At 44.4% G+C, this 21,309-nt stretch overlaps 1 protein-coding gene across 6 annotated transcripts in view; it reads right to left on the reverse strand.

Moving 5' to 3' along the window:
* The window catches only part of KCNMB2 (potassium calcium-activated channel subfamily M regulatory beta subunit 2), a 159,200-nt gene that overhangs the window by 101,093 nt on the left and 36,798 nt on the right, over positions 1-21,309 (reverse strand). Inside the window, exon 1 of one of the 6 annotated variants that reach the window (XM_076341341.1) lies at positions 6,609-6,897. The exons of the other annotated variants lie outside the window; for them this stretch is intronic. The gene's annotated coding sequence lies outside the window, so the exon portion shown is untranslated. Of the gene's footprint in view, positions 1-6,608; positions 6,898-21,309 lie in introns of those variants that run through there. 6 annotated transcript variants of the gene reach the window in all.

The following is a 21,309-nucleotide window of genomic DNA, read 5'->3' on the forward strand; positions in this document are numbered from 1 at the left end:
GTTCCCTGCTTGGATTATTGCTTCTTATGCCTTGAACTCTATATGCTTTGTTGAAGGAATTGAAAGATGTCCTAGTTGCATTGGTGTTTTCCACTCAGGATTTCCTTCTGAAACTTTTATTTCCTGGATCAGTAAACTTCACCAAATCACAACAGTCATCCTTACACCTGCTCCGCAAGGACTATTTTTCACAGCTGAATCAATTCTTTCCCTATCACCACAACAGCAGCTCTGGAATTCAACATATAAGCTTAAAAACTGCTCATCAATAGGTAGATGGGCCCTGATGATCGAAGATCAATGAGCGCAGAGAAGCTGTTGTCCTTTTCTGCCCTTCAGTTCTTTTACAACTCTTGGGCTCTGCAACATGTTGCTGTGGTCAAGATGTGGTTATCTGAAGCCTGTTTCTGCAGCATTTCGCTGGGTCATTAGGACAGAGGAATTTAGGGGTGTTTAGCTAGAAAGTGTGCTGTGCCAGGACTGTGACTGCTCCTTGCTCCCCATACCTCACTCCTGGCTATGCTCTTCTCCTGCTTTTCTTGCACCAGCTCTGGTGCTCATTGGCTCCCAGCTGGGCTCCCTTGGCCAGCCAAAATGAAAGCACAGTTTCCTGGAGGTTTTGTGAGCTGAACTGGCTCCCCAGGAGGGCCTGGGAAGGTGCAGAAGGGGGTGGCTGGGTGGGAAGGGGAAGGCAGCAGGAGAGCAAGGGGCAACGCTAGCCCTGGGGCAGCTGCAAGCTGCCAGGTCCCTTGGGCTGTCCCCCCAAAAAAGCATACACCCCTAACCAAGGTCAGAGAGTCAGTCTGTTTGGCAGTAGCACCAAGGAGCACACCCACTCCTGCGGATGGAGAGGGACACAAGTCTCCAGAAGGATTTTATAGTCCTTTGTTTCCTCTGACTTTGATTTAACCGTGGGCTGTGATGCTTTAAGTACCAGATATTAATTAGAAGTGGTAGGGAGTGTGTCCCAAAGGGACCATACTCCTGGTCTTCTCACCATTCTTAGTTTGACTTATTTCAAGTTATTGCTCTGAAACATTATTTATTCACTCAGGAGCCTCACGTTTATAAGGCCTATCTAAATTTGCAAATAACTAATGGTTGTCAGTAAGGAGTACCACTCTGCTGAGGTGGAAAATAGCTTGCCCGCAAGTAAAATACAGCCAAGGATACTGATTGTTTTCTGCAACACTTCTTTAAGGCAGGCAATGTTATCTTGTCCCTTCTTTGGTACCGCGCCTCAGCAGGCACGCAAGGACAGTGCTGTCCAGAGGGCTTCTGCCAGGATGGCGACCTTGGGCAGATGAACCACTTTGGGCTTAAGCAGAAACTTCAGTCCTGCTCTGATCCACTGAAGGGGAAGTGGGGAAATGGGAGAAATGCTCTGTTGTCTCCTCTGGTCTTCAAAACCCTTCTGGCGGTGGTTCATTTAGGGCAATGCAATGGCACACAGGAGGAACACTGAGTTCAGACAAAATTGCTGGGTACCTGGGGATGGCTGGGGTACAGGTTCTGGCTGCTTATGCCCATCACATCCACAGTCTGGGGATCTAGCTATAAGCCCCCTTCAGTGTTTCAGAGACACTTAACATCTACAGCTAGTTTGACATTTTTCTCCTTTCCCCTGAAGGACACCTTCTCCTTTGATTTTGGATCTACCAGTTCCCTGTGATGAGGAGTTGTGGTGCAGATCAGTGCCAAGGATTCAGCAGGCAAGATAGGCTGGTGCAGGCTTTGATGAGGTTTCATCCAGTTATGTGATGCAAAGGGTTACCTAAAGAGCTTGTGCATTTACTGGAGTAGTTTTGAAAGACTGTTGAGGACCTCAGAGCTGCCAGGTCACTCCTGTGGAGTTATAAAAGTAGATGATAAATAAACAGTGGGGATGCCCAGGTGCACTTGTGATTGTGTTGCTGCCTCCAGCCTTTCAAGGACCTTAGAAGATGCTACAGCTCCAAGATGTTGCTGCGTGTCCCTGCAGGGCTTGCCGGTGGAACCTCTCTGCTCTCGACTAAGCATGAGAGGCACCAAAGCACGGACCAGAGGGGCAACCAGCAACGTGGGCAGAGAGAGCTGGGATTTGACTTTTTCTGTGTTTTCCCTTTAAAAATTAACTACTTCTTTAAAAGTGGTCCATATAAAATTATCCCACTTGGCACAAGCAGAGATGGGGGTTAATTATGGGCAATAGGACAGCATTAAGAAAGAAAGAGGTATTTGAAGACCTAATAGGAGCTTTAGTGGTATCCAGGGGGAGTTTCAAGTAGGAATTTCATTCCAGACTACAGGGAATCAATTTTTGTCCTGGAAAAGATCCTCTGTGTTTGCTTTGATTTTAGTTCCTCTAATTCTTCTCATTCTCTTACTCTCCCCAAGCAATATTAATCTAGCATTACACAGGCCCTGACAGAATATGAAAGCATGTGTATTGCCCATAGTGACTCTCACTGTGTGGCTCACACACAGTGCTTACTGTGTGCAGTTTAGGCACATTTCTATTTTTAGAATAAATAAGGATATCTCGGATCATTGGACTTTAAAAAAAAAGGCCATCTAATGGGGGTGTAACACTGCTGGTTGGCTCTGTGCAGTCACAGCAACCCTGTTGATTCAGCACACACCTGACTTATTCTACGTAAAGTGAGTAGTTGGACAATACAGCTCACTCAGTAGGAGACCTGAGGTTTCCTCCTATATGACGTAAGTACAGTGCAAAAATAATTCAAAAGGCAAATATATTCATGTTTTATAACCTTTTCCTCCTCATTTGTTTCTGAGTCAAAAGAGCTTCGTGTTTTGACAGCTGATTTTTTTTTCTGTCTCTGAGAAAACACACTTGACAGAAATTCTTCGCCCAACTGATTTTCACTGCTTTTAAACCATGCACCAGATGTTAGTTAGTTAGTTTTCTTCTTGTCTATTATTTTCACAACTCTTCTATGCCTTCCTGGCATGTCATCAGACCTCTGCCTGATAAAAGCTAAACCACATCACCTCCTTGCTTGACTGCACCTGTAGCGAGCACCCACGTAGCACCTGCATGGGGAATGATTGGGAGCGACAGCTCCAGGGCTTGCCATGGGCTGGGTCTGGTAAGACCATAAACCTCGAGGTTAATGACCCAAATTCAATAGAGTCATTGTTAAAAATTATACTAGTGTATTTATGTGTTCACACTGTGTCAATCCCTACCTCCTATGTACCTACTCTATGTGTGGCTGATCCCCCTTCTGTCAGTAGTCACTCTTATTTTTCCCCTCTTTCAAGGTTTTCTCTCCTGCACTCAGTGTGTCACCGCTGATGCTCTCTTGCTGTCCTCCCTGTTGGCTCTCTTCATGTCATGCAATGTGCAAGACAGGCACAACAGGAGAGGCTACAATGTGGAAAATTTAGACATTTCCATTATGGTGTTTTTTCCTTTTATTTGGCTGCACAGTTTCCACGGGCATCGTGGACTTTTACGGGAGAGTTAGGGAGAATGCGGGGACATGGCAAACACTGTGAGAGAATGTCCCATGCAGTGCACGATGGATGACGCTGACTATTCATTTTAACTGAGCTGCAAAAATTCAAACACTTTTCATGAATATTCATATGAAACTGAAGGCTGTTTAACCTGGCTCTCACATCTGTCTGGTGGGAGCACTTCAGTGCTTATGTGTTGCTCATATGACTACTTGCAAGACATGAATTTTAAACCTGACTGCTCCGATAGTGATGGAAATCCAATATGAAAGAGTATACTTGGTTGTGAAATTTGCAATTCACTTTCTGTGAGTTAGCTATACAAATCATCTAATCAAGGAACACCACATGACTGAACTAAGCAACACAGTATGAATTTGCAAACATTTGCCATTCCCAAAAGATCTGTAAGCCAAGAGTTATTCACTGAAGAAATTCCCAAATAATATCAAATAAATAAATTAGAAAATTGCATGAGCTCCACAGACAATTCATATGCAGAAGGACAAGTGAGATTCATGGCAAAAAGTACTCATTAAGCATCTGAAGAAAACAGGGAAATTATTTCTCGGCACGGTGAATCAATCTGATGCATTTTGTTTCATTATCTGCTGTACACTGACGGAGCAAGGGGAATGCTGAGAGATTTAGAGTCACTTCTGACAGGCTCTCAGGTGAATGGATATTTGCTGCTGGCAGAAGTTTTTGTAAGTGGCAAATTTGTCTGGAATAGTTTTGAAAACAGATTTAGTTTTGGATCATGGGATTTGCAATATGTCTTATTTTACAGTTGAAAATGCTTGAAATATTAACCTGCTCCTGCTACAAAATTTTGGTTTGCATTTTGCCTTATATGGAGCTCTATGTTCAGCCTTGTTCCCTGAGTACCGCTGTCTGTATTTCCATTGCATCTTTAGTACACTATCCTCACCCGTCTTTGCAAGGCAGGGCTATTACCCTGCCCATTTTGCAAAGAGGCTGGGGGACTTGTCCAAGTCCCCCAAGAAGTCTGTGGCTGGGCGCAGGTTGAACGCAGTCTCCCACCTCCTTGTGGTTTTACCCCTTCAGCCCCTTCCCTCAGAAAGGCACTGAAGTAAAACAAAGTAAAATTGTCTAAGCCTCTGGACAAAAGTGAGATGGAGAAGAAGAAATAGGTACTTGATTTCCACATGCATTGCTCGTTTCTGACACAGATTTAATATCTCTGCATAATATCTCTTTGATCCATACTGCAAACCGCTCAAAACAATTTCTTTGGAAGAAAGTTTTCACTGTTATCATTATATACCAAGTAGTGTATATAACACAGGTCAAAATGATTTTTTCCTCAATTTGCAATGCAAAGTAATGCACTTGACTGCAAAGTTGTTGCTTGGATCAAATGGAGAATATTTATGTTATGCTTCTTAAAAGGAATTCTTACCGTTCCTGATCCAATATTGCTTCTCTTTGGCACAATTTGTATTTACTTTGACTGAATGCATTTAGCACTTTTGTTGTTAAATTGTCATCAGTGTTTTGTTATTAAATGAATTATATCATGACCTATTTACAACGTAATATAATGCACTGAAATTCTCCTTAAAGGGAACATTAGTTAGGATGAGTAAATTCAAATTACTTGGTAAGTCCCTGCTATATAGGAATTCTTTTTCTAATGAAGATTTAATGAAAACAATCAGTCTAACAGAATCCTCTAAGTTGTGAGCTTTTGACAACGGTATTGTAAAGTATGCTTAATGACACCCACATTAAAGTAGATTTAAAATGGCATCATAACCTTAATTTTAAAATTTAGCAGAGCAAGTGATACCATACCTCTTACTGCTAGATATGACTGTCAGCTCCTTTAAGTGCATTTTTAATAGCTCCTGTGAGAAGCATTTCCACAAGCAGAACATTTTATTGTTACTAAATACCACTCACTCTGAAGTCTCTCTGTTGTTTGGAAATGAAACTTTAACGCACAAGTTGAAACAATTCATCAACACAGGGAACATCACACTCAGATCAAACACACCAAATGATAAGGATTCTGCATATGCATGGGCATAAGATTTTCATTCATTAAGTTCCCGCTACTTATCTTGGTGAGGGTCATATGCATTGACAAAAATGCAAACTTGCAGCCCAGCACTGACCAGGACCCCATGCAAACCTCACTGCCCTGTTTTGCCATGCAGACCTGACTCTTTGATGTTCGGACATTTTCTTCTCTAGTAATGCTAAACAGGCACATCATAAAAAAGTACATGAGGCTTCTAACATTGCGTATCACCTCCTGGACTTCTGGCTGGAAAGAAACAAGATTTTTCAAGGGGAAGCTTTCCTGTTATACTACTGAGCATTCATTCCCCACTCAGCCCTCACTCCCAACCCTTTCAGCAGCCAACTAAATGTCATTTACATCCTTCCCCACACTGTTGTTTCTCAGAGGGAGGGAGGGTGGCAGGGGGCTGGTGGTGGCATGGGAGGAGATTGTACCTTTTTCTGCCTGAAACTACAATTCTTGTCCAGCAAAACAATGTCAACAGCGCAGAGGAAGCTTTGATTATGCAAAATGGATGGACACATCATGTCTTTTTTTGCAATAGGTTATAACCTACAGAGTTCCTCACCCAGAAAATCCCTCCCGCCCCTCATCCTGGCTCTGTTTTCCCCTTTTCAAATGACATCGGTGGCACTCCAGACACATTTTACACGTTAATAGCATGTGTCCCTCATCTTACAGGCTCCATAGCTTTCCTCTTCCTCTTTTATTTTAAGACAGCTTCCCCTCTCCCCACTCCCACCTCAGAAACAGCCCAGCTGGCTCGGTAGAAAAGGAGTAAAGTGTTTTCTGCATGACCTCTATGTATTTTACTCCGTGGGAAGAGCAACGTGGAATGCACACTCAGCGGGCAGCGAGATTTGAGCCAGCTTGTCCTCGAGGCATTTCTGCCATAAAACGCAGGACTATCAACAGTATTTCCACCCTTGGATCTCCCCCCCACGTCCCATCGCCCCCCCCCCCCCCCCCCCCCCCCCCCCGCCGCCTCGCTGCTGCCGACTGCACCTGGCTGCGCTGGGAAAGCCAGGGAGCAAAGCACAAACAAGGGACAGCGAACAGCAACAGCTCCCTTTGTTTCCCATGCAAATCCTACCTCCGATAGTTGTCACATCTTCCTCCGAGGCGAAGCCTAATTATTAATAAACAGAGATCCAGCGGAATCCTCCAAACTGCCACCAGTTGTTAAGCGCTGTCATCGTTCCCTCCTGGTGCTTAAACCTTTTTGGACCATTAATGTCACAACCCCTGCTAACTCATAGCTTAGTACTCCCTGCTCAAAATGTCTGAAATAGTTTGGAAGGACAATAGGAATGACAGGCACACTAGACAGCCATGCTTGAAATTAGTTATCTCAAGCTGACTTAAGGCTGTTTCGTAGTGCTTTTAAGGCATGCACTCGGTAGGGTTTATTAACCTAGGCTAGACATGCCGTTCTTGCTTTTATTCAGTGCTGTAATAGGATGGCTGCTAGAAATGCAGCGATAGGTCTAACCCCATTCATCCCTCTGTAGTTTTTAAACCTCCCCAGGAGAGGAAATAGCTTCAGTCATCCTTAAACTTACTGAGGCTACTGTTTCTGCAGAGCAGGGTTTCACACATTGTTTTGAAACTAGAGAGAAAATCACTCCCGGGAATGGAAGGTGCCGTAGCTCTCATGACTGATGTGAACAGCAAAATGAACACAACAGCATCTGCCCCCACCGCAAGCTGAGGCTGTCACAGGAGTTAGTGGAAGTAGCGATTGGAAGCTGAGAGTTCATAAAACTCTATAGGGCTAGATGTGGTGCAAAGCGAATTAGGGGGATGCATGGACCGTACCGTCGTTTGTATTTACAGAGTCACAGATGTACACTACGCTTCCCAAAAGGCAAAATACAGTTTGCAGATAGCAGTCTTGCAATCTGAATTTGCAAGTTGACAGCATCTGGGATAGTGATGAGCAGAAGAAATGTGAGCGATGCATAGCATTCCCAGTGCCTGTGATGGGTGGAAGAGGGGTGGTGAGAGGATGCTATTGGAGACTGCTGTTTTCAGGAAAACCATGCGCACCCCTAGATCCCAGGTCAGAAATGTTAGTGCTCTGCTGAAATCTTGGAGCCTTTTTCTTCTTGGTTGTCAGTTAATAACCAGCCTGGGACAAGATGGATCAAAGCTTGTTAACATCTGCTGTCAGTTCAGTGTTGCTGATCTCAGTGTGGTCCCTAGTGGACAAATGTAAAAGCCACCAGTACAGATGTGTCTCTGCCAGCAGCAATGGCACATGGGCTGAAGGACTGGAGAGGCAACCTGGTGCCAAGGTAGGCTGGGAGAGAGCAAATGGGGAGTTAGCACTTTTGCTGCTTGTTCAGCACCTGCCTGACTTTTTGGTACCACCCAGTTCACAGCCCTTGGCTTAAAATGAAAACACCATGCATGGAGACATCTCAGAAATGAATGGCGTTTAGAGAGATTAAGGAGGAAAGCAGATCACGCTGAAAAACCCAGCTGTGGCTGCCTCACAACATGGGAATGAAGGGGTTAAGAGAGCACTAATGGCAAATATGCATTAGGTTTTTAAATGATTGGGACCTGAAGGCACTGAGGGCTGGTTAAGGTGTGAGCCTCCTCTTTTGAGAAGATCTGGTTTGGATTTGTGTTGGTCCTTTTCACTGGTGACTGTTACAGACTATTTGAAAGTTGCCCTTGCAGGAGAGGAGGCTACTGGTCTGTGCTGAACCAGCTGGTAAATTCTGCCTTGTTCCTAGGGGGAAAGTGGCCAACTTAAACCCCTCTTTTTTTCCACATCATTTCCTGCCACCAACACACCAGATGCCCGCACTTGCCAAGGGCTTTACCAAACAGCATGTCAGCGTGTGCGCTCAGCGTGGGCTATGGTCTCTCCTCCTTCTGAATTGGCCTTCATGGAAACTACTGAATGACAGCAAGCTTGTTGCTGGTGCAAGCCAGCCATAGATGCTGATGGGGACATCTGGGGCTACCACAAGCATGACATTTGCCCCTGAATCAACATTGCTCCTAACAGGGCTGCCTTTGCACTTCGTGATTCCCCATGCCTGTACTTGCTGCCACTCTCAGACATCCTCCCTTCCCCTTTTCACCCCCTGCACCTTACACAGTCAGTGTGTTGGAGCGGAGGTCTCAGGGCTCCAGTTTTGTTTCTCAGTTTACAGTGGGGGATTATTAGCACCTTAAGATTCTCCCAAAATTGGTGGGAGCAAAGGGGACTTTGAATTTTGTAGGCATGAATCTCAGGGTGGACCATTACATGCTGAGTGCTAGCACGGCTGCCAGAACAATACCTGCTTTGTGAATAATTTAAAGAATTTTTTCACTGCCACTTATCTAGCATTTTTCATAAGCACTACATTCACCTTAACACAGAAAAAAAAAATGGAAAAATGAAAAGTTCTCTTTGTCCTGAGCAATATACTTCTGTCTCACTAAGGGGCTCACTGTGCAATTGATTTGTAAGTGGGATGACACAGCAGTTCAAGAGATGTTAGAGAGATTCCTGCTGGAGATACATAGGTCTAGGGGTGCTGACTTTGTTGATGATCTTTTGAGAGATTTCAATACTGAACTGGACACAACAGTGTTCAATGACAGGTTAAAGTAAGTGATTATTGCCACCCATGTCCACAGTTCACCATTTATTTATGTTGAATACAAGGTGGCTCATAAAAAATGGATGACTATTGCAGCTCCCCCCTCTCTTATGCAGTGAATAAATTACCTATGGACCTCCCTGCCACAGTGATCCCAAAGGCTTCAATCCTTTGCAGTAGGTTAAAGTCACTCAGACTTGGTGGTCAACAGGTGACAACTATCTGTGAGAGCTGCGTAATCAAACAGACAAGGAGATGTATTTACATTGCGTGGTAATTGAAAGGGGGGTAAACTGTTCAAGGTGTAAGGTGTAGGCCAATGGAGGATGATCAGAAAGATCTTCTAGGGGCTGATTAGTTCAAAATGGTTCAATCTTAGGGAGATATTCTGAGATACTCCCCCTTTCCTCAGGCTTTTTCTAATCACTGAGCAGCAACAGCAGCTGCCATCAGTGATGGGACTCATGCGTACTCCCTACCCTTGCCATGGCTCCACTGCTGTTGCATTTTTCTGATGCACCAGTCTGCTCCTTGCTGGAAAGAAGATCCAGAGAGCGATGGAGCGCTGATCTGATCAGGTATGGCAATTTTCTGGACTGTATGAATGTTGCAAAATAGGATTGCCCTGGGAAACAGAGGGGTCACGTGCTTTCACTTTGCCCTCCATCAGCAAATCCTATTGACTTCTGTAGGAGCTGAGATTGCTGCTCAGCTCTGCAGCAGTAGCCCCTCTTTGAGAAAACTCATCACTTGCAAAGGAGTTGCAACAATTTAAAGTGCCTCTGTCTGTTTCTGACCAGTATTTGCTTAGGAAATGGCCAAGGAGGATGAAGGAGAGGAACAATTCAGATGATTTGTAGTTTGCGTGCTGACTGTAAGTCGAACAATATAATGAATGGAGCAACTAATGCATAATTTCATTATGAGTCATCCTAATTATAATGAGAATTTGGTAGATACATAACTAGAAAGTGTAACTATCTGATACAAATACACATTTCTAATTGCACAGAGAAGTACACAATATAATTAAAGCTGCAGGTTACACATACAATAACCTTTTCTTCCCCGGTGGTGACAAATTCTCTAGGAACAGTATGAATTTGTTTTGAAGTTGCATACCTATCAGACAGCATTCTTTCTACCCAGTTGCTGAGCCTTTTTGAAACAGCAGCAGGGAGTCTCGCTAATCCATAGGTACTTGGTGTGAGTCATATATTAAAGGAATTGCAGGAATGATCTGTCGATGGCTCTTCCATGTTGGGTCTCTCTGTAGAGTGTCAGTGGTCAATGCGGCATTAGCCTGGCATAGCTACAGATGTGACATGCACAGCAGGTAACGGATTGTATTAAGTATGTATAACTACAGTGTGAATGAAAATTAGTCTTAACAAGAAGAAGGATCATTCAAAAGAGGCCAAATTCTGTCATACACATCTAGATGCTCTTGGGTTTTGTGGAGCCTGAACTCAGAACAGAGTTTTGCAGATGGCAGCTATTCCCTAAAAAGGGTGAGTCCAGTGTGGGGGAAGATAAATTCTTAACAGTTATCTCGGCTACATGCATTAACCCCACCTCTGTCTTTTAAACGAAAGAATTATCAAGAAAGCCAGTTGATGTCAGTCCCTGCGTTTACAGCTCTGGCTGGTCTCCCTTCTTTTTCCCACAGTAAAAAAGACAGCACATGTGCCTTCTACAGCTTCAGAGTGCAATAGCTGACATGCCGCCACAGGAAAACATTCAGCCAGGCTGTCCTGGGTGACTGGTCGTAAACTATTATCTTTAGCATAAAGTCAGAAATCACTTGTTTACTGATGGTGAAATGCAACCCTGTGTTTGGCCATAGTCTTGCAGTCTCTCTTGTGCTGAGAATCACAGGACACCCAAGTGTCCTGGAAATCTGTTTATTTGACTGAGTTATATTATACTGACTAGCTAATCACTTCCACATGCTGCTTGATTGTCCCTCTTTATATGCCGACTCTGTCTTTTTCTTGCATAGCTCTTTTTGAGCCACTTGCCTAGGAGAAAATAACTACATCTGGAGTGCTGTTAAATGACCCAGACGTTGTTGCTTTGCAGGCTGACAGTATTTGATGCAAATAGATGGCTTCTTGCTGTGAAAATTTCCTTGGTTGACAATCCATTGGGTACTTTTGACGATAGTTGTCTGAGGAGTTAAAACACAGGATCCTCTTTGCATATTCACACTATCATTCTTACAGAACTGCCGGTATTAAATTCTTCCTGCACAGTTTCAGTGGAGGCTTTTCTACTCCCCATTTGTTCAACAGCTGCTGGTATGCATTGCTCCTTCTCTTTGCCTTCAGCTTTTGCCATCTGCCATCATTAAGTTGCCCAGGTGTCGGAAATCTTCTTGCTCTTCTCTTGTAAACATTATTCTGCCGCCTTCTTCACTAACTCAACCTTCATTTATATAGAGGCTGATAGATCAGGCTAGCTGTTCTCAAAACATCTGCTACATTTTATATTTTATGGGGGTGGATGGGGAACAGAGTATGTATACTTGCTGGCAAAAATAAAGACTGGTTAACTCTTCCTTCACTTTCCTTTCCATCTCCAAAAGCTTCCTGTTTTTCCTGCTTTTCCACTTCTAGATGTGCTAGTTAATTAATACTTCCCAGTTTGGATGTTACCTGGAGCAAATATATCATAAAGCACAGCTAATTTTCAGAAACATCAAAGCTTCCACATATTGCAACAATGTCTAGTCCTCAGTGGTATTGAGGAGCAGCAGAGATGGGACATACTTAAGACAGTTATCAGCAAAGACATCAGAATAAACCTTTTTCCCTCTTTAGACTGCTTCTGGTGGTGCAAACGGGGGCCACTCCACTGATTTCAGTATGTTTTCTGCTCAGATACAGGTCAGGCATCCTTTTATGATTACCTGGAGGGGAAATCCAGACTCAAAGAGCATCTTTCACAGTAATGGGTAGTGTAAACTATTGAATTCTTTTGGCAGCGATGATGAAATTAAATGATTTCTGGTGCGCCCAATCCTCCTCAGTAAATCACGGAAGATTGACTGTAAGTTTGAACAGCAACAAAACAGAATCCAACATAACAGGCTGCTTACACAATGCTGCTTGCTGGGCCCAGTGAATGTTTACTGCCTAAAGGCTAGTAAAATATGTATCTGAGGATGCACACCCAGTTGCTGGGGCCAGTCTCTAGTGTGAGTGTTGAGTAATTCCAACAGGATTTCACGCTACAGTGATTTTACCCTCCTCAGTTTGGGTCTCAGTACCAGTGCTTTCCAAACCTGATTTGGTGTGCAACTATCGGGCAGAGATGGTTTCCTGCTCTGAACAGTTCTGCTGAGCAGCAATTGCTGCCTGCTGCTTTCCCGTTTGTTAAGCAATGGATTACTGTTCAAACATTTGCAGCCCATGTTGGTCTAAGCTCTGTGTGCAATTCTCCAAAAGTACTCCTCTCCTGGAATGCTGTGATCGGAGGTTGTTTCTTGCTTGTTCAATAATTTCCTGAAGCATCGCTCCAATCAACGCTGCTGTGATTTCCTTGCTTTGTGACGGATAATGCATTGTGCTATTCACCTTTCCCAGAAAAACAAATTGGCTACTTTACATACAGTGCCTAGCTGTTTCTCCACCAACTCTCAATGGCTTTTTCTATCCACACTTCCCTATTCCTATGTTAATATTACTTCTCCAGCAACTTTAGCAAGATATTGCTAGATAATTTTTTCCTCGCCTTTTTTCCACCCCCCTGCAAATAATTTGCTATGCAGTGCTCTCCTTTCTTCAGGATTCAAGTATCTCCTTTAATCTGTTCTTCCTTTTATTCTTCACTCAGCTGCTGCTTTGCTTTGGTGGAATAGTCACTACTCTGATGAAGCTCATGCTTCTATTTCTGTTCTCTCCCTTTTTGAAAGGCCTTTTGCATCAGTGAAATGCCTGTTTGGGTTTCTTTGATGATTTGGTGCTGTACACTAAGCTCTGCACTCCAGGTGTGAAAGATCGAGTTGTGGAGAGAGCATGCAAAAGGGGAGGGAAAGGGACTCTGCTGTGCCCCGGTGAGGGGAGTTTTCAATGAAGCAATGACAGAAGCAGATAGGTAAATAGCCTGGGAGTCAGGATCTGTACTGTAGAGAGGCCATTTTGTAGCATTGTGCCTCAGTTTCCCCATTTGTAAACTAAGACTAATCCTCTGCCTCTATATAGTGCTTTATGAGCTTTGCCTGAGAACTGAAAGAAGACAACTAAAATTCAGTCTTGTTAAGCTTATGTTGTTTCTGTCTTGCTGATAAACTTTAAATTGAGAATAGTAAAAGCTTAAAACTGCCTAAGTAGCCTCCGTATTGTGCAGTGTTTTTTATGCTGTATGTTGCTGGTCACATACATCTGCTCCTGAATGCACCAACCTCCCTTGCAGTGTCCTCACAACAGTCTCGCAGCCATTTTACTTTTCTTCTTTGGACTAAAGGGCACCCAGAAGGAAAGGCTGTTTTTCCTGTGTGTCCAAGATGTGAGAGCCATCGAGGTCTCAGCAGAGTTGTCACAACTTCACTGGTTCCATAGGCCTCTCTCAGTTTTCTTAAACTGAGGACAAGCAACACATCTCACGATACTTGCTCTGGCATGAGAATTAGCAGCTGCCTTTTAGCTGTAGAGGTGTGCAGAGGCATGCCTGTGCAGAAAAAGCAGAATAACACGCTTACCCGCAGTGGGCCCTCACCTCCTTTCAGGTTGTGGAGGCAGCGGTTGCCTCCATGCTAATGCCAGGACGCACCGTGCGTTAGCGGGACTGTGCATGGAGCTGGAGGTTTGCACGCTCTGGGATGGTTCAGGGTTGTGCCGGGCCTGGGAACGGGGTTGCAGGAAAGACTTGGGGATTTTTCTTCCATTTTTCCCCAGCCCTGTCTTGATGTCCCCTATCTTGATGTCCCTGGCTCTTGTGTCCATGATTGCCATGGATGCTTATGTGGGCTGCTGCGGGTGGTGCAGCCCCTGCATGGAGAATGAAGAATTTCGGTGACAGCTTCACAGCTGCTGAGGAGCAGGAGGGACATTGCCTGGGCTGAGTTCAAAGCCCAGCCTGTTTGGAGAAAACATGTGCTGGCAGGGCCAGGAGAAACCTCTCACAAGATGCTGCTTCTTAATTTTATCGCCCTATAGCCTGTAGCAGGTGCTCAGGGGGGTTTAACACCGGGGCACGCTGCTGCAGGGTGTGTGGCTAACGCCGAAGCTACTGGCAGAGGATTTATGGTTGTGAATACCAAAAATTCACCAAGGTTCAAAATCATTTCTCAATTTTCCTGTGTAAATTTGGAGTGACCAGGGGGATTTGACTGTATTTACTGAAGTAGAGTTATTTGGGATTTATACCACTGAGGGCAACACTTGGTCTTAAACATACATCTCCAAAGATATATAGGTTTTGTACAAAGTTATTTCCCCCCCATGAAAAACTTACAGCCCCTGTACAAAGCTGCCACCTCTTCCCCATCATCACAGCAGCTGGGGACACAGGACGTGCTTATGGATAAATGACTTGGGGGGGGGGGGGGGATGGTATTTGGAAACCAAGCAGATGCTTTCCAAGAGGAAAAAGGTAGAATGATAAAGCTTTGCCTTTAACACAGGCTACAGGGATACTTCTTTGGCATAAACACACGTTTTTTCATTGATAAAAGAAATCTCTTTTTTCCATCCTCTCTGATATGTTTTTCAATCTTGCATATGCAAAAATATTAATGTATCATCAAAGGCTGAAGTGAAGAGAACTCCAGAGGAATTTAGCCAGTGAGTTATCTCTGTTTTTAATTACCTAAGGCTATTTGTTTACATCTGTTGAAAATTATTTCATACTCATTATGCCTATTGAAGTAATGTTTCATTATTTCTCCACTTTAGGTAATTTTAAAAACAGAAAAAAGAAAAAGGAACAACTTGTCCATAAATACACCTGTAATCTGACCTTTGCTCTGCTCTGAGAAGTTTTGAGTAGGTTCTCTAAATTTTTGTGTCTGTACTTGCTCTATTTTAGAACTCTTAGAGTCCACAATTTAGAATCAAGGTTATTTCTAAGATAGGCACAGAAGATGCACTGCAAGCTGTGGAGTTCATCCCTACCGGGATGAGGGGCCATATCTTTAGTAAGAAGCACTGCACAAGGATTTCTCCAACAGTACACAAATCCTACCCTTCTATTGCAGGGGCTCTCAGCTGGAGCTTTAGACCACAGAAACCAACTATGTTTTAATGGTGAGTGAATAAAACAAATCTGAAAAAAGAGTCCCAGAAAGTCTTTACTTCTGCAAATAATGCCCCAGCTCCAGTGTGACCAGCTGGATGTTGCAGGACCAGGCTCTGGGGACACATTTCGGCCTCAGCTGCCTGTGATTAAAGATAAAAGCACCCTGATGAGCCTCCCATACACAAGCGCACACACACACACAAGCACACACCCTGTATCTCTAACTCTTGGCTCACTTCTCTAACCCACTCTCCTCCCACCCACAGCCACCACAAGAAGGATGTATTTTCTTTACTTAGTTTTCATGCTTATATTTCAAATACCTTTTGGTGCAGCAAACTAGTAAAAAACCCCAATCCCTGGAAATGCAATGTCCCTTGGGGGAAGCATGACAGATCTGGTAGTGCAGGAACAAATATCCCCAGGGTTCTGTTTATCTCACACAGCGTGTTTATTTACCTTGCCCCCCCCCCCCCCCCCTCCCCCCCCCCATTTGCTATTATTTTTGCACAGAGGACTAAAACAACTCTCTCCCTTCTTCACCTCTGCTGCCCACTGGCTCCTGCTTCTCCCTTCTCACTGGTGCACTCAGCTGGCTCTTTAACCCCTGCCAGGCTGGCGGGCTTATGTCACGCTCAGCCGCTAGCAGCAAGCTAACGTAATCCCTCAGCAAAGGAAAGGCAACTCCTTGGAGCGCCTGCCTGGCTCTCCAGACATATTGTACTGTCTGCAGAGTGGAGGTAAATAACGGCAATAGAATAACAGGCCCTCAGCTGTCTCACTAATGCTAACAGGAGCAAGTCCACCAAACAAGCAAAGTATCTCTGTCCCTCTTGGTCCAATGCAAAACCTCTGCTCTGGTCAGGTTTAATTGCTGCCTGGTATGAAAGGGTTGGGAAGCCCATGTGAGCAGGGAGGTCTCTTAAGCTGTGAAGAGCTCGGGGTGTGTGTGTGTGTGTGTGTGTGACCTGTCAAGCATGAAAGCTGCTACCTGTGATTAAAGCACGGTTTGCTCTCTCCCCGTGGGTGTGCGTGGGGCATTGTACAGTGTAGCTGGTGCAGAGGAGCACTGGGAGGATGTTGGGGATGGTGGGGATGGCTCTGGAGCGTGAAGCTCCCTGCGATGGGGCTTTTCTTTCCCAAGCTTCCTGCCTAAGCCTGGCATGGCCTTTCCCAGTGAAGAGCGCATTGAAGCCTCCCCCACACTGTGGGGCACGAGAGCCTCCATGCCCTGCATCAGTGATGGGCGTTTGCCTCATGTATGGCCTGCAGGGTTTAAAATATCTGTGTGAAAAGCAATTTCAAAAAAGAGTAACTTGCCTGTTGGTGGGAGGCAGAGTTGGGCCCTCATGGGCAGTGGCGCGGGTGCATGCCAATGCCAGGGTGGGCAGCTGGCAGCGCCTGCAGTGGCATCACTGCTGCTGCCCCTCTTTTCTCTATAAGAAAACTCAGGGGGAAGCCAAGGCAGAAGCTGTGTTCATACATGAGGTCAGTAATGAGATACTTCAGCATATTTGTCAAGATAAGCTTTCAAATGAGGGGAAATTCAAATTCTACCTTTCAAAGGGGTGAAGAAATGGAGACCCAGTTCAGCTCTCAGCTCCACCTGTATAAATACAGAGCAACTCCCCGACGGTCGATAGAGTTACTGCTACCTGTGCTGGTGGAAACCAGCAGAATTTGGCCTTGCTGAACGCAGGATAACATGAAGGATTGTTGATCTGGAGCCAATTAGGAACCCAGCGTTACTAGACTGGTAGCAAGTGATGTCTCCCACACACCGAGATGAAGAATACAGGTCTGAGTCCAAAAGCTGAAGATCTGCTTTTTCTTTCCTCTCTTTTGCAAAGAAATCAATCATGTGCATTAATTATTTTGGATGTCTTGGCCCTTTCAGGGACCGCTCCGTTGTGTCAAAAGCTGTACAACCACTGAACAAAAAGACACTGTCTGCCCAAAGTTATTTGTGTGTTTTATTTCAGTAGCCTGCTAGAACATTCCTTGAAATATTTGAGATACTGTGAAGAAATTTCATGCCATTAATTTTTAATATAGACATTTTTAATGAAATAGAGGATCAAGATTCTGCATTTATATATTTGGTATGATATATATGAGATATATTCCCTACTGTATAATTGCTACTGTCTGCTATAATTCCTGACTTGAGATGTTCAAATGCATTTTACTCTTAAAAACTTGCATCCTGAAGTGGGATTTTGCTCTGGAGATCTTTTGTCCATTTAATAATAACACTCAATAATGTTTGAGTATGATGGGAGAACCACCTAAATGTAAGTATAAGCCCAGTTACTGTCAAGCAATATAGTTTTACAAAGGAAGTCTTAAACTTTCTGAAGCCCTTCTGATTTCAGTGGGTTGATAGGAATATAAATGAGAAGGAGAGTTCCCCCTTTGCTGGCATCTGATTTCTGAATTGGATTAATGATGACAAGAGCTTTTTTCCCTGCATAATCAGATTTGCTAAAATTTCCTTACTAGGGTCATAAAACTATTTTGTGAAACAGAGAAAATAAAGTGGGGTTTTCTTTGCCACTAGGTTCAAATTTGTCTGAACTTTCAACTGGACTTTGGTATCCTATTAGAGTCTGTCTTTGATAATAATCATGTTTCAGTTTCATTACCTTCTCTTCTAATTCCAGTTGCTGACCACTCGTTTTATTTTTATAATAAGAGTAGGAGATTAATTGTCCATGCAAGGCTGTTTGAGACGGTCCTAGAACAGCTCGAGTGAAATGCCCTCATTTTTCTTAATTTTCATTATCTCAACTTTATTGTTTGTATATAGTATAAACAGTTAGTAAAATGCCATATTGCAGTCCTGTACAGTATGGCTTGGAGGTCTGTCTCAGTAGCTATTGAAACGGCCTTTGTGCACCTACATCTTGGCATGGATGTTAAAAATGAGGAGGGGGGATGAGACACAGAGCCCCAGCCAAGGGCTATGCTGAATGAAGGCGTAGTAAGGGGCAGGCTCAAAAGCGTATCATCGCAATGGACAGTCAGCCACAAGAAAGCAAAAACAAAGGCATAAAGATGTGATGTGACCTGCGCAAGGCACAGCATTTCTGGGACTGAAACCGCTCCAGCTCACAGCCTTCCACCCTCCTCTGCCGCCATCTTCCTCCCTCAGATAAACTGCACCTCTCATGGGCTAATGATCTCTTTAGGGCTTACTCATGGACTAGATCTGTGAAAAGCTGGCACTGTTGATTATCTGGCAGCATACAATCACACCTGGCCATCCTAAGGGATGGTAACATCACCAAAGCAAGGAGGGGCATCAAAGGTTTGAGGGGGAAAAGTCAAAAAAGCTACCCTAGCTGAGCAAAGAAAAAGGAATTCCTTGGTGGGTAGGATGAAGGGAGAACAAGGGAGAAAAAAGTTGTTATTACGAACAGCTTGCTAACATAAATTTAGCACACAGGAGCCTATCAGGTCCTCAAATCCAGGTCCTTTTGTGGCTGAGATGAAATTAGAGTGGATTAGCACAATAGTGGAGGTCCAGAAAACTGTATTAAAAAAATGGGATGGTCTTGAGGGCTGCAGCAGGAGACATGGAAGTGTGAAGATGGATGTAATCGTACAAAAAGCAAGGCTTGGCACTGAGGGAATCATGCCATGCATTAGTTCTGTGAAATGAGGCCCATCTTTTGGAAATGTTAAAGTGAGAAGAAAGTGAAGTTAGCTGTTCTGGGATGCACCTAGGGACCCTGGAGAAGGAATTTGTGAGCCTATGATACATCAGGCATCCAGTGTGAACATCACTGATCCAGGGCCTGATGAGACCCTACCTGAAGCACCAGGTAGTCAGTACTGGCACACAAGTTCAGAAAAGAGCTGTTAAAATAGGAACAGCTGCAGAGAAATGCAGCAAATGCAGCCTTTATTTGGCTTTGAGAGATGTTATTGCTGTCTATAAATGCAGGGGGGAGGAGAGTTAACACTGGAGAGTGAGAAGAGCTATTTAAACTCAAGAACAGCATTGGCCCAAGAACAAATGGGTATAAATGGGTCATGGATAAACTTAGGCTGGAAATTCTGAGAAGGTTTCCAGCTATCAGAAGAATGAGGCACTATATTAGTCCTCTTGACAAAGAGGTGGAGGTAAAAACAAACTAGTTTTAAGCTAGAGCTTCACTTCTGGATGAAAGGGATCTTATGATATGGTGGCTTGTGATTGCAGCAGATTGGGCTCAGTGACGCAGAACCCCCTCCCAGTCCTCTTTTTCTGCTCCTGTCAGGAGATCTTTAGTTTTGCAGTGATTCTGTGAAATCCTACCCCCTGTGAGGCAGTGGCTGAAGAGCGCTCGGAGAAGAGACTTTGCACCAGTCAGGAGCATAGAAAATATCTACTGAAGGCCAGCTCTGTGAGTCCATGCGTGAATATCCCTGGTGTGCACGTTTGTGGGTGTCAGCATCTTTATGGCCTCTGGATGAAAGAATCAGCTTGCTCTGAGCTGGGCACTCCAGCCAGGCAACATTGAGCTTGGCAGGCACAGCAGAGCGGCTGCTCTCTTGTTCCTGCCCCACAGAAAAAAAAGTCAGGCTTTCTTGCAACTGAAAGTTTCATGACCTTGTGACGGAAACTTTTATCTAAATCCCAAAAATAGAGCTGGTCTGATCCTCAACTCCCAGGAAACAGCAGCAGCAGAAGGTGGAGCAAGCAGACATTAGCTCAGCAATGGCAGTTCTTTTCCCCTTTTCCCTCCTCAGTCTCTCTTGCTAAGTGATCTCCAGCTGCCGCTGTTTCTGTCACCTTCATTTGGGGAGCAGCAGTGAACCAAGCAGTGTCCCTTCAGAGGGCTGTGGCATCTGCAAGCAAAGCGTGTGCTGCTGCAGACAGGGCTGCTGTTCTGCTGCAGTATTGCTCACAGGCCAGGGCTCTCAGAATATGTAGTCGCAGTGTCCTGCAGAGAGTTAGTAGCTCGTTTTACCCCCAGTCTAATTGCACCAAAACCTGCACGGATGTGGTTAGTGCAGTGCTGGCCTTCTGCTAATTGCATTGCCAAGACGCAAGGATGCGAGTGGTAGGTCAGAGCAGTGCTGGTGCACTACACGTCTTGAGGTTGGCTTGGCACTTTGACTGGGCTTGCTCGTGTCTGCTGGAAAATGCCATAGCTCTGTGCCACAGTGACACATCCCAGCAGGTAGTGGGATTAGAGCAGAATGATAGAAATCTTATGGAACACAGTGAAATATCCTCCTTCTACTAGCATAAAGTAGATGTCTCCTTAGCACATGTAAGAAAGGCTAGCTGAGGAACAACATGGCTGAGATGTCATGTTACCCATGAAAGTACCTCTTGACATTTTCTTAGGAGTGACTGAAGCAGCAAGGATGCCAGTCAAGGAGTTGATCTTATCTGAACAACCATCTCCTCAACTCATCCTGCAACTGATCCTGCCTTCTGAGCATGAAGGTATTTGCAAAGTGCATAAATTTCCTCAAGTCAGGAAACAAAGGGGATGCTCTGTTCCTGCAAGTGTCTGTACATTTTCTTTTAAAAAGTTCAGGCCATGAAGAGTGTACTGCACAGTATCCGGGTGGTATTGTCTGAAATGAAAATAAAAGTGTGTAAGTGAGTGTCCAGATTCTGTGCGCATTTGAGAAGCATCTGGTACTTCAGGAGAGAAGAATGAACATTTGCTTTTGGGAAGCTTCTTTGTGTCAGAGGGTTAACAATGGGAAAATAAGCCTAGATTTGTAATCATTGTATAGGAGACAGTTTCCCAGAGGTAAAGAGCTCAGACCAAACGTCCCTTCCTTTTGGTGCTGTGTGACACCTACTAGAGCTTCTCCAGCAGAGAAATCTTCACTCAATCCCTCCTGTAGTCCTTTGTAACTGGCACTGATATGTCTACAGCTTCTCTTTTTTTCAGAGGATTTGAAAAGACTGTGTCAAATAAAGAGCACAAATCTTGCCTT

The sequence above is a fragment of the Aptenodytes patagonicus genome, chromosome 6 (genome assembly GCF_965638725.1).
Source record: "Aptenodytes patagonicus chromosome 6, bAptPat1.pri.cur, whole genome shotgun sequence".
In the NCBI taxonomy this organism is placed as follows: Eukaryota; Metazoa; Chordata; class Aves; order Sphenisciformes; family Spheniscidae; genus Aptenodytes; species Aptenodytes patagonicus.